Below are 9,933 nucleotides of genomic sequence, written 5' to 3' on the forward strand. Positions count from 1 at the left end.
ACTTGCAAATGCGATGTTTTTAATTACTGTTGAGCCATCTTCTTAAATTTCCTGAAAAATATGTACGCCTAAAGCGGTGTTGGAACTGTCGGTGGCAATGGAAAAATTTCTGGTAAGATATGGGTGCGATAAAAGTGGTGCATTCAACAGAGCATGTTTCAGGTTCATAAATTCAGAATCTGCTTGCTTATCCCAGGACCAAATAGTGTTTTTACCTGTCAATTGGCATAATCTAGGTGTGTCTAAAGCAGAGTGATGAATAAATTTACGAAAAAAGTTAATTAAACCCAAAAAACAGCGTAGTTGCTTCTTCGTTGTAGGAACAGTAATATCACGTAGAGCTTTGTTTTTCCGGATCAGGCGCAATGCCTTCTGCTGAAATTACATGTCCAAGAAATTTTATAGAAGTTTTGCCAAAATGCGATTTACTGAGGTTAACTGTGAGTCCTTGTGCACGAAAAGTTTGTAACAGTTGTTCTAGAATCAGATTGTGTTCAGACCAGTTAGCTTCTGCAATAAGAATGTCATCTACGTACGTCGTGATTCTGTCTTTAAGTTCAGTCGGAAGTATTGTGTTCAAACCGCGAATAAAAGCTGCTGAAGAAATTGTTAAGCCGAACGGTAATTTACAAAATTGATAAGTCACCAAAACAGAGAAACGCTGTGTACTTTCTGCAGTTCGGATGGAGCTGAATTTGCCAAAATCCCGATTTTAGATCCAATGTAGAATAAATAGCAGTACCGTGAAATTTCTGTAGAAGTTCCTCTAATGTCTGTGGTCGATCTGTTTCATTAATAATAATGTCATTGATGTGACGCGAATCAAGTACAAGGCGAAGTGAGCCATCTTTTTTCTTAACAATATGTAGCGGGTTTATGTACGGACTAACTGCCGGTTCAATAATTCCTTGGTCGAGCATATATTGCAATTCTTTTTTAACTTGTTCTCTGTGGATATATGGAATGGGATAATGCTTTGCTTTAAATGCGTCGTGCTGTTTGACTTGAAATTCATACATAAAACCGGACATAGTGCCAGGAATGTTGTCAAAAACTGGAGCTTGCTGTAAAAGAATTTTGTGTAGTTGCGTGCGTTCGTCGTCTGTATTTGCACTGCTTTGTTTAACTTTATCAGAAATCATTTGCATTACGTCGTAGTCAGCTTCGTCTGGAGTATTATAGGTATGTACGTACGTATCTGTGAACAACGTGGAATTACAGTCTATGCTACGTGATACGGAAATGACCTCTGTGCCATTAATTGTCTGTTCTTCCGCAGATAGTGAGTGCTGAAATTCTAAAGCCAGTTGAAAATTTTCGTCCTTCAACATTAAATAGGAATTCTGAAAATCGATAACTGCGTCGTGTTGTACCAGAAAATTCGTACCTAAAATAACATCTGTTGTCAATAAAGGAACAATCCAAATATTTGAGTGAAAAGTATGACCTGCAATACAAAATGATAAATGCGTCTGTAATTTAACATCTACTCCTTTACTCGATACTGCTCCTTTCACTTTCGTTTTGCCTAATGGTAAAGTAGGATAGGTATTCTCCTTGTTACACTCGTTGAAAGTTTCTTCATTTATAACTGACATAGGTGATCCGGAGTCGATTACTGCTGAAAATTTCGATGAACCAATTTTAATTTCGATGACAGGGTGTGAAATGGTTTTTTGGACAACTGGTCTTTCCTGTAAAAGAGTGTCTCGGATGTCGTCGAAAGTAATAACATTTTCGTGAATAACATTCTGCGTGTCTAAAGTTGTACTTGTGTTACTGGATGATGCGACCTGTACAGTATCTAGTCAAATTCTATCTGATGTATTATTATTTACGGGAGGATTCTGTGGCATTTCGACTATTTGAACTGTTCTATTATTTCTTCCAGACGTATTACGCTGTGGATGATACCTACTGTCTGGTTCATTCATGAGAATACGTTGTTGCTGATCATTTTGCTGCTGGTAAGACCGACTGTTATTAAACGTACGCTGAAAATTGTCCTCATTATTTTTACGTCCGTCGTAATAGTCATTCCTATACGGTGCATTGCGATAGGAATTGAAATACTGTGTTTTCTGTATGTAGTTGTTCCTTTGCTGCCGTGCGTTACTATTTGTTGTACCAGGGACTATACGTCCACGCGGCGAAACATTAAAGTTAGGTTGACCTTGTGCATTACATTGTTGGTTAGGTATGCTAACCGGCTGGTTTTGTTGCTGTTGTTGTGAAAAACCTCTATTGTTACAAAGATGTGATTCCTGTTCCTGCTGATAATTTTGTCGATACTGATAATCAAAATTTTGTCTGCTATTAAAGTTCTGGTGGTTGTCGTTCCTAAAGCGTCTAATAGCTTTGCTATTGAAATTGCGTGGTTGATCGTAATTACTGTAAGTTTGTTGGCCTTGGTTGTTATATGAAAAATTTTTGTTCACGAAGGAATAACCTGATTGCTGCAGCAGATCCCTGAATACCGAAATATTTTCTTTTTGCTGACCCATTAAAAGTGACACTCTTAATGATCGTGGCAATTTAGAAATACATAATTGAATGAGTGCAGATTCATTATATGGTTCACTTAAGTACTGGTTTTGTTGGACCATATGCTCAAAAAATTGCGTGACACTGGGAAAATTTGTGTTCTCATAATTTGGTAAACTAATTAGTTGATCTTTAATTCCGCGCTGTGTCGTCTTCGACCAATACGCTGAGAGAAAAGCATTCTGAAACTCTTCTACCGAATAGCATTGTCTCGCGATCGGTCTCATAAGAGTTGCCGGTTCGCCTTCCAAAAAACTGCAAATAAATTCAAGTTTATGCGTTACGGGCCAAGTCGGTGGAAAAGCAAAGCTAAATTGTTGTATCCAATCCAGTGGATGAATCTGTGTTCTGTCATTTTTAAACACTTTAACTTTTCTCACTGATAGAAAATGTTTGTAATCAAAATTATCATCTCTGTATGACGGAACAGGTTCAGGATTGTATGGGAATCTGTTTGACTGTGACTGTTCTGAATCTAACTCACGTAGTCTCTGTAGATTACCTAAATTATACGCGCTGCGTGAGTCTGACAAATGTTCACAAAGTGGCGTCTGCTGTGATGTGTTATTAACTGAAATATTTTTTATCTCTGTTACCTCTTGCTGTAAACTTGACAATTTTCTACGCAATGTGTTATTAGACGAATCGATCTCATTGATTGTCTGCTGTAAATTTTGGAATTCAGGTGTTTGGTTAAAGAAATCGGTGCAGTATCGTCTGATTTGCTGTCATTATTACTTTCAATAATATCAATACGACTGGCCAAATCATCACATTTTTCAGTCAGTATTTTCACCTGATCATCGGTTTTAGTGTCAGACGCTTTAATCTGTTTTTGCATTTTACGTGTGGTTTCGTTCAGTTTTTTAACGTCAGCTTTGATGTCATCAGAATCCTGTGTTAGTTCTAATTGTTCGAGTCTGTCGGTCACTGTTTGAATATCTACTGTGTGTGTATCTGTTTTTGATTTAAGATCAGAAATTTCATCACGTAATTCGGTGTTCAACTGTTCGATTGTATTAATTTTGTCAGATACTGTAGAAATATTGTTGTCTACGTATGTTTTTGCCTTCGCAAACATTTTACGTTTATCTTCTTGTCTCTGTGCTGTGATTGTTTCCATTACTTGTCGTTTTACTTTATTTTGATCCTGTATAAATTTGCGGAAACGCGTGTCACTGTTTTGTATGTGGTGATTAAAACGTTCGTCAATCTGAGTGTTCTGTTGGTCGAATTTCTCGTCTATCTTTGCATCCATTGTGCGCCAATATTCTGCTGTCATTAGTTTAAACTCGTCGCGTAATTGTGTAGCTTTTTCAGAGCATTGTTTAGCGACTCCGCTAATTTCATCTCTAAGTGTTTCTGTTGTAGCTGTTTGCATTTCCCTTAATTCTTGAGCAACAGATCTAATTTATTCGCTACTTTTCCTAGCACAAGTCTCAATTTCCTCGCGTAATTGTTCCTTAGTATCATGACACTGCGCGGCAACGGCTGTAATCTGCTCACTAAGCTGTCTGGAATTGTTGTCTAATTTTTCATTAAGGCTGTCATGTTTTTCATTAAGCTGTTTGATCTGTTCACTAAGCTGTCTGGAATTGTTGTTAAATTTTTCATTAAAGTATTGTTTGAGTTTTTCGTTATCTTGTTTGTTATCTTCACTCTGTTGTCTGAACTGTTCACTAAGTTGTTTGAAATTTTCTTTAAATTGTTTGTTATCTTCACTAAGTTTGTCTTGTTTTTCATTCTGTTGTCTGATTTCTCCTTTCTGTTCTAGCAATATTGCCATAATTTGATCAAATCTAAAATGAATATCTCTATTCTCTGTACTGTGTGATGCCGTGTCCGTAATTGTCACGTTTTGTGTATCCATTTGGACATTCTGTGATTCTTGAAGATGTTTGCTAATCGGATGTACACTGTTGGTCACTAAATCGGAATTAAATAAATCTGTCCTACTTTGAGTATCCTGTTCATTTTCATTAGAAAATTTCGTCTGTTCGACACATGAATTTAGCAAACCGGTTGTGTTAAGCTGGGCAGCGCTCATTGCAACAGAACGCCCCGCGTCATCAATTGTCGTCAAATTAACAGAGGACACAATTGAGTTCGCTTGTTCATCATTAAGATCTACATCATTATTAGTGGTTGGAACGCACTGATTGTCAGTAAACGCAGGATTGTCATCATTACACTGCGTGTCGCAAGTACTATCGGTGAAGTTGTTTAATTCGGTAATTTCATTCATTATACCTCGCGACGCACTGTTAATAGTCTTTCGCGGCATTTTTTACACAAGTCTCAATTATTCACTAATGAGACAGAGACAATGCAAAATCCAACAAATACAAATACAATATCCCAATATAGAATATCACAATATCCCAATATAGAATTCACAATGCAACTGGCAAGATTGGAGCAGCCGGCTATCCTGACCACTGCCTTACGACATGTGGTCCGGGTAGGACACGAGAACGGAAGAAAGGTCACCTTCTCAGTAATGGAGGCTGTGGACAGAATACAATTAAAGTCAGTGAACCTTCCCACCGACTTCGGGGCCCTGCGAGACTTACTTAAGAAAGTGTTTGACAGACGTGGGGAGAAATTTGACTTAAATGACATCTACACTCAATCAGTCCTAGCTCATGGTCGAATCGCTTTTGATTGGAGCAAGACCTGTCCTGACGATAGAATGCACACTTACTTCCCATAATGACAAAATTAACTGTTGGACAGTTGAACACGCATAACAGCAGACTTGTGATGCAGGAGCTCCGAAGAGAGGTGGAGGAGAAGAGGCTTGACGTACTCTGCTTGCAGGAGCCGTACTCTCAACCTGGAAAACTCTCATTTGCAGCCGCTACATGGCAGATAGCTAGTAGTGGGGAAGCCCCCAAAGCGGCAATTGTCATTACAAACCAGTCTCTACGAGTAACAACACTTGCACAGTTTTCTACCAGTCACTGCAACGTCATGGAGGTACAGGCTCCCATGGGAATTATAACCTTTATAAACATGTACTTTCAATACGGGGATAACATCGAGCAACATCTGGATCACCTGACCAGAGTAGCCACGGCGTTGCGAGGTCGCAAACTGGTTATAACAGCAGATATAAATGCCAAATCCCCCATGTGGTACAGTGGCACAAGAGATGAAAATGGTGAAAAAGTAGAGGAAATGATTATGGCTCTACAACTTGTGGTTGCAAATAGACCTGGCAACCCTCCCACTTACGCAGCGGGAGGGGGGCGCGGCACCAATATAGATGTAACGCTAGTTACACTAAATTCTGCCAACATCATTCAGAATTGGGAAGTCAAGGAAAACGCGACAACAAGCGACCATAATCTTATAATGTTCAGCTTAGGAAATGGAGGTTGTCACTGGGCCGCAGGGTGGGAGTTGCAACTGAATTTCAAGAGAGCTGACTGGGAGAAACTAGCGAGAGAGTGCGACGTTCCTCCATTGCCGGAAGGTGATGCACAGCAAGACCTGGACATAGACAAGCGGGCCGAAGAACTGGTAGGCGCAGTAACCAGAGCGGTCAAGGCAGCTGTTCCAACCAGGAGGAGAGCCATGGCGGCCTCCCCGTCACCATGGTCAGCTGAACTTCAGGAAATGCGTCAGTCTGTCAGAAGGCTGAGGAGGCACTACCAGCGCAGTGTCGTCTGGTGGGAAAAACAACGATGGTTACAGCTATACCGGGAGGCAAAAGACAAATTCCAAAAAGAACTAAAAGAAGTCAGACTACGTAGTTGGGAAAGATTTGTGCTGGACCAGCTGGCCCTGGATCCATGGGGAATACCCTACAAACTAGTGAGGGAAAAGATCCGGTCCCCAATGATGCTATCAACGGTCAGGCGCGGGGATGGGATGACAGAGTCCTGGCAGGAGACTGCCGAGGTTCTTCTCCAGTCCCTGCTCCCTGACGACGATGAGGCCAGCGACACGGAGGGACAGTCCCAGTTACGAAATCAAGATCTGGATAGAGTTGCTAACAACAGGGCAGTCTACCCCTTCTCTGAAGAGGAGGTGGCTGGCCACATTAAAGCACTGAAAACAGGAAAAGCCCCCGGCCCAGACGGCATTGTGGCGGAGGTGGTGCAGTTTCTGGCACCTCAACTGGTGGCACCACTAACCCAGTTATATAATGAATGCCTAAGACATGAAAAATTCCCGAAAATCTGAAAAGAGGCAAACGTTGTCATAATCAAAAAGGGACCCAACAAGGACCCAGCGGAAGTTAAGTCTTATAGGCCGATTTGCCTATTGAATATCCTCGGGAATTTATTCGAAAAACTGCTAGCTGACAGACTGACTGCACACCGAGTGCTGTGTGGGATGAGTGGCAGGCAGTTTGTATTCAGGCCAGGGCGATCGGCAACTGATGCGATCGCTCTGGCGGCTGAGGTCTGCGACTCTACCCCATACAAGTACGTTGTTGGCATCATGGCTGACATCAGTGGCGCCTTTGACAACCTGTGGTGGCCTTCGCTCTTCTCCTGCTTGCGGGAGAAGGAGTGTCCAGGGATGCTATATGGTTGCCTGAGGAGCTATTGTAAAGGGCGGGAGGTCTGGCTTTCATCCCTTAGCGGCAGAGTAGGAAAATCCATAACTAAGGGATGTCCCCAGGGCTCCGTATTAGGTCCCCTGTTCTGGGACATCCATATGGAACCGCTTTTAGACAGTTTGGAACAGAGTGAAGAAGTGCTAGAGGTGATAGCCTACGCGGATGACCTCCTCTTGCTGGTCGGCGGCCGAAGCCGCGAGGACATCGAACCAAAAATAGACAGAGCGATGACCAAATTACAACTGTGGTGCACAAATACCAAGATGACGATCTCACCGACCAAATCAACGTACTTATTACTGAAGGGACAGCTGGCGAGGAACCCTACAGTTAGAATCGGAGGCTCACCAGTAATAAGACGACAAGAGACTCGCTACCTGGGCGTCATCATCGATGAAAGGTGGAACTTTGGAAATCACATTGAGTCCGTATCCCAAAAAGCGTTGCAATTATTAAACAATCTTACCTCAATAGGTCATAAACGACTTCATCTTCCACCACACCTAATCAAGTTGTATCATAATAGCATATTAACATCAGTAGTGGGTTACGGATCGGGAGTCTGGGCACATAGGCTTACAAGGGTGGTGCCTGCCATGGCAGTGAGAAGAGTACAAAGAAAAATGCTTCTAAGATCCATATGGGCGTATAGAACTTCTCCAGGAAGTGCACTCTTAATAATAATGGGGCTCTGTCCTTTAGACATCAAAATTCGGGAACAAGCAGCTTGGTACTGGGTCAAGAAGGGGAACAACGCGAAAACAGAGAACATCATGGGAATACTGGTAATAGATAAGAGAGAAATACGTAGAAGGGGCGAGGATCTATGGCAACGGTCTTGGGAAACAGAAGAAACTGGCAGAAGAACCTTTGGGTTCTTGCCAGATGTAAAAGAAAGGCTAGGGATGAAGTACTTTGAGCCAACGCGGGGTCTAATACACTTTCTCACTGGTCATGGGCCCTACCCGACATACGTGTGTCGGTTTGGGAAAAAGGCTACACCCGAGTGTGACTGTGGTGCTTCGGAGGGCACTCCCGACCATGTGGTTTACGAGTGCCCCTTTTCGATGATGTAGCAATGACACTAAGACAACAACTTCCACACAATAACACATACGACCTATTAAGACACGAAGGAACTTTCGACACTTCAAACAAACTGGCAGACGAGGTGTCACGAAAAGTATTAATGGCATACCTGACTGACTTTCATGATTAAGACATATACCAAATGTGTCCCATTACGAGATACATGAGGGTCGTTCACGATTAGTGACATTTACTGAATGAGACCAATTACCCTCATCCTATACCGCCTGTATGTGGACAGGTCGACTTCTTAGTTGCAATCCGCCACGTGCAGGACTAGGGTGATTAGGGTACACCAATGAGGACCAAAGCACCGGATTTGACGCAGGTTAGTAGCAGTTGTAGCTTTAGATATAGATATTAAGTTAGGAACCTGCAGCGACAAACAATCTTGGCCTGCCCAGTGTCAGGGGCACGCTCATCGGGATTAGCTCGATGAGCAGGGCCTAAAGCAGTAGGTTTATATCTATGCTGACACACCTGTAACGCTGCAGGCAGTTAGGAATTAACTAGTAGGAAGATATTAAAAATTAGTAAGTAGAATTTAGCTGTAGTCTGCCTATTATCTTCTAGCATTCTGTCTGTAGCTTACAATAATTAACATAGCATAATATAATATTAATAATAAATAGAAATAGCTGCTCAACATCCAATATGTAGATCAGTTATGACCCACTAATCATTAAGGTAGTGGGTTCTTTTGTATAAATATTAATGTTGAATAAAGAATTTTTTTTTTTTAAAATACAAATACAAGCCTGCTTGATCTGCTTGGGAAGGTCCTGGAGAGACTGCTGGCTGACAGACTGGCTGCGCACCGAGTGCTGTGCGGGATGAGCAGCAGGCAGTTCGGTTTCAGGCCTGGGCGTTCAGCATCTGATGCAATCGCCCTGGCGGCTGAGGTCTGTGGCTCTACCCCGTACAAGTACGTTGTCGGCATCATGGTGGACATAAGTGGCGCCTTCGACAACCTGTGGTGGCCTTTGCTCTTCTCCTGTTTACGGGAGAAGGAGTGTCCAGGGCCGCTATATGGGTGTCTGAGGAGCTATTGTGAGGATCGGGAGGTCTGACTATCATCCCCTAGCACAAGGGTAAGAAAAATAATCACTAAGGGATGTCCCCAGGGCTCCGTACTAGGTCCCCTGTTTTGGGACATCCACATGGAACCTCTATTAGACAAATTACAGCAAAGTGATGAAGTGCTAGAGGTGATAGCCTACGCCGATGACCTCCTTCTACTGGTTGGCGGCCGTAGCCGAGAAGACATAGAGCCTAAAATTGAACAAGCAGTAGAAACATTACAACTATGGTGCCGGAATACTAAGATGACAATTTCACCAACTAAGTCCACATATCTCCTTCTAAAGGGACAATTAGTCAGAAATCCAACAGTCAGGATAGAGGGCTCACCAGTTCTCAGACGACGTGAGACTCGATACCTGGGCATCATCATTGATGACAGGTGGTCATTTGGCAGACACATTGAAACCGTAACACAAAGAGCCTTACAAGTACTTAACAACCTCATCTCCATTGGACACAAACGTTTCCACCTCCCACCACATCTCATCAAACTATATCATAATAGCATACTCACCTCCACAGTGGGTTACGGTTCTGGAGTCTGGGCACACAGGCTCACGAGAGTGGTGCCCGCCATGACAGTGAGAAGAGTGCAGAGGAACATGATCATGAGATCAATGGGGGCTTACAGGACCACACCGGGA

Source organism: Schistocerca nitens, chromosome 1, assembly GCF_023898315.1.
Source record: "Schistocerca nitens isolate TAMUIC-IGC-003100 chromosome 1, iqSchNite1.1, whole genome shotgun sequence".
In the NCBI taxonomy this organism is placed as follows: domain Eukaryota; kingdom Metazoa; phylum Arthropoda; class Insecta; order Orthoptera; family Acrididae; genus Schistocerca; species Schistocerca nitens.